The sequence below is a fragment of the Myotis myotis genome, unplaced genomic scaffold (genome assembly GCF_014108235.1).
Source record: "Myotis myotis isolate mMyoMyo1 unplaced genomic scaffold, mMyoMyo1.p scaffold_m19_p_3, whole genome shotgun sequence".
NCBI lineage: Eukaryota > Metazoa > Chordata > Mammalia > Chiroptera > Vespertilionidae > Myotis > Myotis myotis.
Window position 1 is genome coordinate 34521901 of NW_023416335.1, and position 10819 is coordinate 34532719.

The window sequence follows — 10819 nt, forward strand, 5'->3', positions numbered from 1 at the left end:
ACCTAATAACTGCAAAAATCTCTTCTCCATCTCAGCGACAGGAAGTTCGGAGCCTGACGAACCATGGGAGAAGCACAGGGAGGAGAAACCAAGCTGTTATCATTTTGAAACCAAGTTTCCTCTGAAGGGGGCGGGGTGGGAGGGGGGCAATAAGCTGTCACTTCTTGGAAGAAGATGGAAAGCCTTTCACGCTGACTCGGAGGCTAGGACCTGGCATTCCGCTCCCTCTCGGCCAAGCACTCCCGAACCAGCCCTCTCCCGTGGATGATGCTTCGTTTCAGTCTCTCCATCGCGCTCTTGCTGCCCATGTACCTGGGTCAGATCTCCTTCCCCAGCTCTTCCATGATGGCCAGCAGCTCAGCATATTTGCTCTGGGACACCTGGCTGTTCCCTGTTCCCTGCGTGAAGCCTAGAGATGGTGGTCCTAGTCACTCAGCAACTGGGAGTACCGGGAGGACGTCGCCATGCCGGTGGAAGGCGGGTGGACGCTCCCAGCGGCATTGAGGGTGGCGGCGGGCATGTGCGGTCAAGTTCAGTTTGTAAGACATTCCCCCAGGCGTGCGCCGCCGAGCTCCCGTGCACTTTTTGTTGTTGACAGCTTGGACCACACCAGCAAATATGAAATATGGCTGCCCCTCTTCCTGACACCGCTGCAGTATCATGATCTTTCAGTTTCTTGATGTTCTGCTTGTGCCGCTCAATTTGGTTCTGCAGACGCTCAATCTCCTTTTTATGATGTGTGATCTCTTCTTCATGTTGTTTCTTCAAGGCTGCCAGCTGTTCTTTAGTTCGCTCTGGAAAGTATCCTTCCTCTTCAGCCTTCTCTTTTTTTTTGTGAAGGTCCCACTGGCTTCCCTGATTGAGCCTGCCTCGGAGCTGAAATTAGCTGACCCTTTGCAGCCAAAGCCTCTGGCTTGCATGGCCTTCACTCCTCACACTGTGAGCCACAGCCGACTGGGAGACTGCCATGGTTGTCAGTGCCGCACAGCTCGGACCACCCCACTTGGTTTTAAATGCAAACCCACCTTGGACAGGCCTTGAAGGTCTTTTTTCCTTCTGTCTGCTAACATTCAAGTGCCGGCAGCGCTGGTCCATTGGTGCCTGGCCTGTCCTCTTCAGATTCAATCTGCAGGACTACTAAGGAAGCCAGTCCCCAGTTCTGCCCCACTCCCAATGCTGTGTGCACAACCTCCTCCTGTTTGGTCCTGATGGTGTCCTGGCCTAATTAGCATATTTCTCTAATATATATATACTAGAGGCCCAGTACATGAATTCATGCACAGGTGGGGTCCAGCCAGCCTGTCCTGATCATGGCCAATTGAGCCAGGCAGGCCAGGGGGAGGGGCCGTGGGCAGTTGGCTTGCTGGCCCCGCCTCCTGCTCAAACTCCAGGTCAAACTCTGGGTTGAGGGGACAATTTGCATATTAGCCTTTTATTATATAGGATATTAGAGCACAAAAATTTGTGCACTGGGGGTGGGGGATGGCGGGAGTGGGGGGGATGGGGAGGTGGTCTCTCAGCACAGCCTGTGCCCTCTAGCAGCCTGGGACCCCTTGGGGGATGACCACCTGCCAGTGTAGGCCTGCTCCCTGGGGGATTGGGCCTAAGCTGGCAATCAGACATCCCTCTGGCAGCCGGTGAGCCCTCAGGGGATGTCCACTTGCCAGTGGGAAGCAGGCCTAAGCTGCAGTCGGACATCCTTAGCGCTGCTGAGGAGACAGGAGAGGCTCCCACCACCACCACTGTACTGGCAGGCATCAGCCTGGCTTGTGGCTGAGCAGAGCTCTCCCTGTGGGAGCGCACTGACCACCAAGGGAAAGCTCCTGCATTGAGAGTCTGCCCCCTGGTGGTCAGTGTGTGTCATAGTGACCAGTCATTCCCAGTCGTTCTGCTGTTAGGGTCAGTTTGCATATTACCCTTTTATTATATAGGATAGAGGCCTGGCACATGGGTGGGGGCCAGCTGGCTTGCCCTGAAGGGTGTCCCAGATCAGTGTGGGGGTCCCACGGGGGTGCCTGGCCAGCCTGGGTGAGGGGCTGATGGGTGTTTGCAGGCTGGTCACACCCCCTTCAGGGTGGGGGTTCCCACGGGGGTGCCTGGCCAGCCTGGGTGAGGGGCTGATGGGTGTTTGCAGGCTGGTCACACCCCCTTCAGGGTGGGGGTTCCCACGGGGGTGCCTGGCCAGCCTGGGTGAGGGGCTAAGGGCCATTTTCAGGCTGGCCAAGCCCCCCAGCAACAGAAGCTCCCAGCTTCTCTTTTTTTTCTTTATTCTAGGATTTATTCACCTTCTATAATTGAAACTTTGTAGCTTTGAGAGGAGCTCAGAGCTGACCAGGGCAGATGGGAAGGAAGCTTGGCTTCCTCCATCGCCAGGGGCAACCAAGCCTCCTGCTCGCTCCAGCTCTGTGGCCACGGCCGGCTGAAAGCAGTTATCTGGGGTTTATTTACCTTCTATAATTGAAACTTTATTGCTTTGAGTGGAGCTCAGAGCCGGCTGTGGCAGGCAGGAAGCTTGGTTTCCTCCATCACTGGGGCAACCAACCCTCCTGCTTGCTCCAGCTCCGTGGCTGCAGGCCGCCATCTTGGTTGGGTTAATTTGTATATAGTTGCTCTGATCGGCTGGTGGGTGTGGCTTACGGCATAGCGAAGGTACGGTCAATTTGCATGTTTGTCTTTTATTAGTGTAGATATATATCATATACAATTTAAAAAATCATAAATAGGTATGTATATTTAACCATATTAGACACAATAAATATAATTGAACATATTAAAATCTAGAGGAATAGTGTGATTAACCACACAGAAAAATGTAAAGTTATCTTCACCCTACATTATATATCAAGAAACAAATTTCAATGAATTATATCAGTAAGGGTAAAATTGTAATTAAATGCAAGTAAAGGAGTAAGTGCATATCTACTTACTGATGAGAAATATCATTAAAGGATATTCTGAGCAAAAGTCTTAATATAAAGAGAAAGTTGATAATGTTAATAATTTAAACAACATATAAACTTGTTTAAAATGTAAGAATTAAAAATTAAATTTGGTACATCATTTTAATGAATATTACCCAGGGTATTATGTTTCAAATAAAAAGGAATTTGATAAACCACCAAGAAAACAAGTATACAATTAGAAAAGCAAGTGAGAAAAGAAATAGACAATTTATACATGAACATATTTCTGTTAAATTTCATCTCAATATTTTTTAAAACTAAAATTAATTTTTGTCTCTGAAATAGACATATATTTTAATTCAAATAATCACAATTGGTGTAAAAGAGACATATTTTTGAAGGGGCTAATTTAACCATATTTACCAATTGTATTAAAAATATTAACTTGGTCACAATTTATCCTATGAGAATAATTAGACATGTACAAAAAGAGTAGGAATAGATATTCATCTTCAAAAGGTAGAGAGAGTAATATAAGGAGCTTTAAAAGAATAGAAAATGTGCTGATTATATTTCATGTGTAATGTGATCTGAAAAAGAAAAATGTGTATGTGTAAGTGTAAACATGTAGAAGAAAGACTAAGAGGATGTACATCAGAAGAGCAAGTGAGACTATTGCTCCCAATCAAGATTGAGTAAAAGGACAGACAAAACAATTAAATATTAAAACAAAATACTTGGGTCGGGGGTGGGAAGCTTCAAGTACAAGATACTAGAAAGTACTGATTTCTAAGAAACTAGAAATTGGGAAGTGAACAAGGTGAGTCCTAAGATTGTTCCTACTTACTGCTTAGGGAAAGCTTCCAGGCCACAGGATAAGGAAGGAAAACCCAGTCAGAGCCAGGACCTGAGGGACCATTAAAATCAGTCAGTTGAAACAGATCCAACAACAATAGACATAACAATTAGGAGACAAGAACATTTCATAGTGTTTACTACGTTATTCCATATGTTCAGGAAGATAGCTGGTTTGGCTCAGTAGATAGAGCATCGGCCTGTGGACTGAAGGGTTCCAGATTTGAGTCCAGTCAAGGGCACATGCCCTGGTTGTGGGCTCAATCCCCAGTTTGGGGCATGCAGGAGGCAGCCAATCAATGATTCTCTCTTATCATTGATGTTTCTATCTCTTTCTCCCTCTCCCTTCCACTATGAAATCAATAAAAAAAATTTAAATAAAATAGAGGAAAGAATAACTTCAATAGAGTCATGAAGACATAAAAGGACCCAAATTAAACATTTTTGTAGATTCCATAAGTTTCTTTTTTCTATTAAATTTATTGGGGCACATTGGTTAATAGGATTACATAGTCTTCAAGTGTTCATTTCTATGATACAAGATCTGTATATTGCATTATATGTCTACCACCCAAAGTCAAACCATATACACTGAGTGGCCAGATTATTATGACTACCCCATCAGTACAATGAAGTGAATTAAATATGCAAATAATAATAATAACAATAATAATAAAACCTTGAGAGTATTTGCTTAGGAAGTTTTCAATATTCAGTATTTTTGGAAGTGCCAATGAAGTACTGATGGGGTGGTCATAATAATCTGGCCACTGAGTGCATTAGGCTGCCCTTATCCCTTAACCCTTTTCCCTCTGGTAACCACCATACCATTGTTGTCTGTGTCTATGAATTTCGGTTTTATATATCACATATGAGTGAAGCCTATGGTATTTTGCTTTTTCTGATTGAACTTCTGAGCTAGAAATTACAATGTCTGGGAGGAAAAACACAGTGGATAGGATTGATGGCAGATTAAACATGACAGAGGAAAAGATTAGTGTACATGATGACTCGCTTTGATTGCTGTTGTAACAAATTACTGCAGACAGTAATTTGTGCTTATTAAACACACACATCCATTATCTTATAAATCAAGGTATTGGATGGACCGCTTTTCTTCTGACGGTTCTTGAGAAGAATCTATTTTTTAATTGTTTTTTATTTGTTTGTTTTGCCTTTTTCAATTTCTAGAAGCTGCTCTCATTTCTTAGTTCACAGCCTCTTCCTTCATCTTCAAATCTAACAATGGTGTGTCAAGTTCATGTAACGTCCCTATCTATGATCTATTCTTCTGCCTCCTTTTCTGGCTTTTAAAAGCACATATGATTAAAATGAGCACCCCAACCCCATATAAACTAGAATAATCACCCTATTTTAAAATTATCTAAAGTTAGGAGAGAAGAAATATTTCAAATAAATGACCTCAGCTTCCTCTTAAAGAAATGAAAGAGATTACATTAAACCCAAAATAATCAGAAGAAAGAAAATAAAATCAATTGCCACGACCTTCGTGGTGGGGTTCAGGATCTGAAGGAGGGGTTGACACACAAATAAAAATATGCCGGAAGCCGGTCCATCCTTGCTGCTTGACACAGTCGTTGCAGGAAAGAAACATCTGCACAGCATATGTTTCAAGGGACCTGGCGTATACAGCATACTGTTCTTAATATGTTTGCTCCCCTTAGCGCTCTGTGTTTTAACCAAGGTCACCTCTCCGAGAAAGGTTGTTTCCCCAGGTAGGGATTTTTCCCTGAAGTCAGGGAGGGGATGAAACGCCTTAACTAAGTGCCAGGTGGGTAGTTAATCACTTTAACTACAAACAATCATGCTTAAGCTACATAATCTTTACTCCCTGGAATGGAGATAAGAAATGCCCTAACCTTTGTAATAGAAATTGACAGGATTAAAATCAACTGGTATAAATACGGATGTAACAAGACAATAAACAGCAGAACTTCGCTGGAGATCCAGACCAGAACTTGGCTGGAGATCCTGGCTAGAGATCCTGGCTAGGCTGCTGATCAACTGAACGCTGTCTCCGTGTCATTCCTTCTTCGCCGACTCCGTCCACACCTTTGGGGACCCCTGGACCCGCTGGGGCTGGTCCCCAGCAAAAATACTATACAAGAAATATGAATTTAGAAGGCATTGGGGAACAGGTGGATCCTCTTTCTTGAAGAGACACAGCCGATAGTGGGTCCAGTTTGCTTTATATTCACTCTGAATACACATTTGCCTTTTAGCAATGAATACAGGCAGATCAAAGGTAAAGTTTGGTAAACAATGTAACGATTATCAGGTCCAGAAATTGCCTCAAGCCATTGCAATCACAGTAGGAGCAAAACTTGTGCTGATATTCAGCCCTCCTGAATTTCAAAGTCCATTGGCCTTCCAATGTCTTTCTTTGATGCTAACTGATGTTTGCTTTAGCTTCCAGCAATCAATCATAGTATAAATTAATAAAAAATAAAATATACAAATGTATATTGTGCATATTGAATATTAGGTTTACATATTTTTCTACTAAGTATTTTTCTTTCTTTTTTTTTTAAATATATTTTATTGATTTTTTACAGAGAGGAAGGGAGAGAGATAGAGAGTTAGAAACATTGATGAGAGAGAAACATCGATCAGCTGCCTCCTGCACATCTCCTACTGGGGATGTGCCCACAACCCAGGTACATGCCCTGACCGGAATCGAACCTGGGACCCCTCAGTCCGCAGGCCAACGCTCTATCCACTGAGCCAAACCGGTTTCGGCACTAGGTATTTTTCATAGAATGAAAGGCATATTCAAATTTTCAGAATTTAACAACTATATTTTTTTTAATCTCCAGGCTAATAGATTTACAACAAAGATTAGGTTTTAATAGAGGTCAAACAATACTCAATATTGAGATGTAATTATAATTAAAATCTTAAAACCAGTTCCGGGGGAAATAATATTCTTTATCAAGGCCATCTTTCAGAGGTGTGCACAATATAACAACTTCCAGGAATCTATTAATTAATTCCACAAACATGTATCAAGCAACTACTTATTACGAACTTAGTGTAGTGGCACCTGAAGATACAACAGTGAACCAGAGGAAGTGTGCTTCCGTGTTGCAGTAAAAAAGATATTGTCTGTGGCTACTGCAAATAGTGCCTGGACCAAACTTCTCTGATGCTCTTCTCCATTTCCACCTGTTTTCCTCTTCCTACCCTGCCCCCTCGCCCTCCTCCTCCTACTTCTTCTTAATAAATATCTTTTGATGGAGTTTTTTAGAAAGGTTTCCCCTGTATAATGGGGCTATTCTCTGATAACTCAATTATTTTCTCTTATCACACCCTCCTCCTCCTCAGGGCACGGGCCCACAAGGTGCATATGTGCCTGTGTTGAGAGACTATTGCAAATCACCTAAGTTTACTAAGAGAGATTGAATCTGTTTTTTATAGTTCATGCTATAAAAACACAAGATATTTTATTTTCTTCTCTGAGTCCTTTATCTGGTAGATATTTATAATTTATCTAATCTGAGTTCCATTTGGGAACCTCAGAGTTCTGACAATTTTAACATGTAAAGTTAGATCATTTTGTTAAAGAGCCTTAAAGGCCATCATTTACATTTACATTTGAGTCCTTTTAAACAAGCCTTTATTACTAAGATAAAAATAACTCAAAGTAGACAATATCTTGGGTGATAACTGAAGCCTTACTCTTCTATAGGAAGATTACTTTGTTTTCTTCTTTTTTATCTTAAACAGTTTTATTTATGGCATCATGTTCACACTTGTTTATGCTATATATTTACTAGTAGTTCTAACACCTGCTTCTTTGAAGCATAAGCTGAAGAGACACTTTTATAGTTCCGTGAGCTGTTTTTTGGTTGTTTTCATTTTTTACTGTTTTGTGGACATCTTTTTCCCTCAGAATTACCCAATTAGAGTAACCTCACGAATAAGGTCATTACAGCGTCTGTGTTTTTCAAATGCTTCTCCTGCAAGATTTTCTCGAGAACTCCCAATAAGGGGACCATCGCTGATGACTTGTGAGTTCCCTTTAAGATGAGTTTTTTTTTTTTTTTTTTTTTTTTTTTTTTTTTTTTTTTTTTGTTTTGTTTTGTTTTTACCAAAGAGCACCAGCGTCCTCCTGGTGATGCTCTAGAAAGGAACTTGAGCTTGAAAACATACAGTCACTGTTCAAATGTCTTTGTAGGGCTAATTAACATAAGCCCCCAGATGCATATTAAATTAATCTAACACGTTTTGGATGATAGTTCCCATCTGTAAGTGCTTTGTTCTACCCCTGTACGAATCACTGGCCTTTCGCTACCTCAGGTGTCTCAGTGAAGCAAACTGAAAATGAGATAAAGGTGTCAGTGACCACAGCTGACAGAGCGAAACTACGCGGGACAAGCTGTCCATGCAGTTAGTGTACTCCTAACCCGCTACACATACACCCTCTTGTTCCATCAATTTACCAATGACCCTTTCCACATTCAAACAACAGGTCAAAATTCTTATTCCTGTCTTTGCTAATTTACAACAGTATGCCCACTCCGTAACATGTACCTCGCTATGGATTGTGGCCTTCAATTTTTATTTTAATATGATGTTTTGATGCTTTGGTTTGTTAAACTTTCATTTATATTTGGACATGCAATTTCCATGGTTAAATTTTTTTATAAGTAAGCAAGACACTAAAATTACTTTGAGTTATATTACAAGGATAAAACATGATAGAAATGTTAAAATAAAAATGAATAACATAAATTTAAGTTTTACCTCAAAAGACCAACTGGAAATTTGAATCGTGTAGAATCATAGGCAGAAATACATGAACTAAAACGGCATAAATTCATCTATGGACCAGTAATAGCCATAGTTCATTAACTTTACTTTCAGCCTCTTTGATCAGAGGATGTAAGAAATTTAAGATTTAGTGAGACATTTAACTCATCCACAAAATCAGTTCTTTGTGGAATGGAGTTATAAGCAAAAAATAGTAAATGTGTTATTATTTTGAGGACCAATACATTTTGAACAAAATTTGCATCAGTTGAAAAATGTTTGGGTTTAGAAAATGAAATAAATCTATTTAAGACTTCTTAGTTTTCAAAAACTTTTGCTTCTAGTTGTTAATATAAATGGCAAACATAAGACCCATTGGTAGTTGCTTTAAAAAAAAAACCAACTATGACATGCAAATGCTTCAAAACACTTTCAAAGTCAAACACTTCTCCATAGTTCTAATGTGTAGGTACAAATATTTACCTGAGCATATGTAACTATCATACAAACATGCTATATAAACGATAACAGTGTTAAAACAATGATGCTAAAATATCTTATAAAATTGAAAATATCCACATTAGAATAAAAATTATAAATATCTGTCATATTTAAATAGTAAGATTGTTCTTCTTAAAGGATTAAAATATACTTACATATTTTATTTTGCATATGAACTGTCAGGCTATAAATTGTAAAGTGCAAACCAGCAAAAAGTCTAACTGCATTATTAGGACAATAAGCTAGTTTGCATTTAAGATGGAATTTTAATTCTATATGTTTTATAGGATTATACAGTCTGTGTATATATTTGGCATACACACATATCCATGTACTGAAACAATTACTTAATGATGTCTTAAATCCCAGTAAAAAGACAGAAGACACTAGTGGTGGTCAGAGCTAAAACTGACCCAGAGGAGCCAGGATAGGAATTTGTAAAAGATATGACTGTTCCCAAGACCTCCAACTTTGAAAAGAGGAATTAATAGCTATAAAGGATGTGTGACAGCAGAATTTCTCAAACATTTGGCACATTATTTGTCCCAAACCACAAAATGATGTGTAAGCACTTCAGGAAAATCTCAGGAGTAAAAGAAAATGGTTCCTACTTGCTAAAAAAGGGATCTCACAATTTGTCACCTTGGAAAGATTCCATTTCATTTTTCGGTGAAATTTGTTTTTAAGTGTGAAGTGCGGAAATTTCTTTCACACTCCACAGTGTATACACTTCACCTCGTATTCACAGAATAATTCACAGGAGGATATATGCCATATATTAAACAACCAATAGACATGGTGAAAGGGTTTAAAACATTTTCTCATTATAGTTTTATTTATTTTGTATTTGTTTAAAAATAGAGTTCCTTTTACAATAGAAGAATGGGAGCCCTGCTGATACTCATGATATGCTTTTACTTGTCACCATGCAAGACATGGTTCTGTTATTTAACTACTTCCATACCCCAGATTTAATAATTGTGTAGAACCATATAGCATGCGTTTTCTTGTTAACGTTTTGAGCCACATTTATACTATTACTTTAATCTGACTTCTAAAATTTCATTATTGATCTTCTACTTTATTGTACAGATTTACTCCTGTAAGAAAAATCATATTTTAAAGTACATGAATTATTAAAAAAATAAGTGAAAAGAGAATACATAGATACACTCATAACTTCATAATATCAATGGTGACTGTGTCCATATGATACTAGTTTCCTAAAATTTAAAAATATCTAGAATATTGATCTCTTCAATTTCTCCACTCTTAGTGCACTAATCATTTATTCCACATTTTAGCACTCTATTGTATAAAGCAGTGGTCGGCAAACTCATTAGTCAATAGAGGCAAATATCAACAGTACAACGATTGAAATTTCGTTTGAGAGCCAAATTTTTTAAACTTAAACTATATAGGTAGGTACATTGTTATTAACTTAATTAGGGAACTCCTAAGCAGGCCTTTGCTAAAAATGTCCTCAATCTGATTGAGGTACGTTCGCTGAGGTCGACCCCTTCCAACTCTCCCATCCACACTCGTCTTGTATACTTGTTTCGTCTATCTCCTTTCATTCATCCTCTCTATATGTCCAAACCATCTCAACATATCTAAAAAATGTTTCATTTTATAATAATAAAGCCACCATCACAAAATAATTACAATTCTTAAATTGATGACAAAAATACCTGTAGGATTTGAAGCTGGTTGGAAAAATACAGGTAACTTTATGCTTTGAGTAGGTACTTTTGTCACCCCGACGCGATTTGCAGACGTGACTAGCA

The 10819-nt window shown here is 39.5% G+C and overlaps 1 pseudogene; it reads right to left on the bottom strand.

Annotated features, from left to right (window-relative positions):
* Window positions 1–203: 203 nt before the first annotated feature.
* Window positions 204–548, bottom strand: LOC118649534 (annotated as a pseudogene).
* Between the last annotated feature and the right edge of the window lie 10271 nt (window positions 549–10819).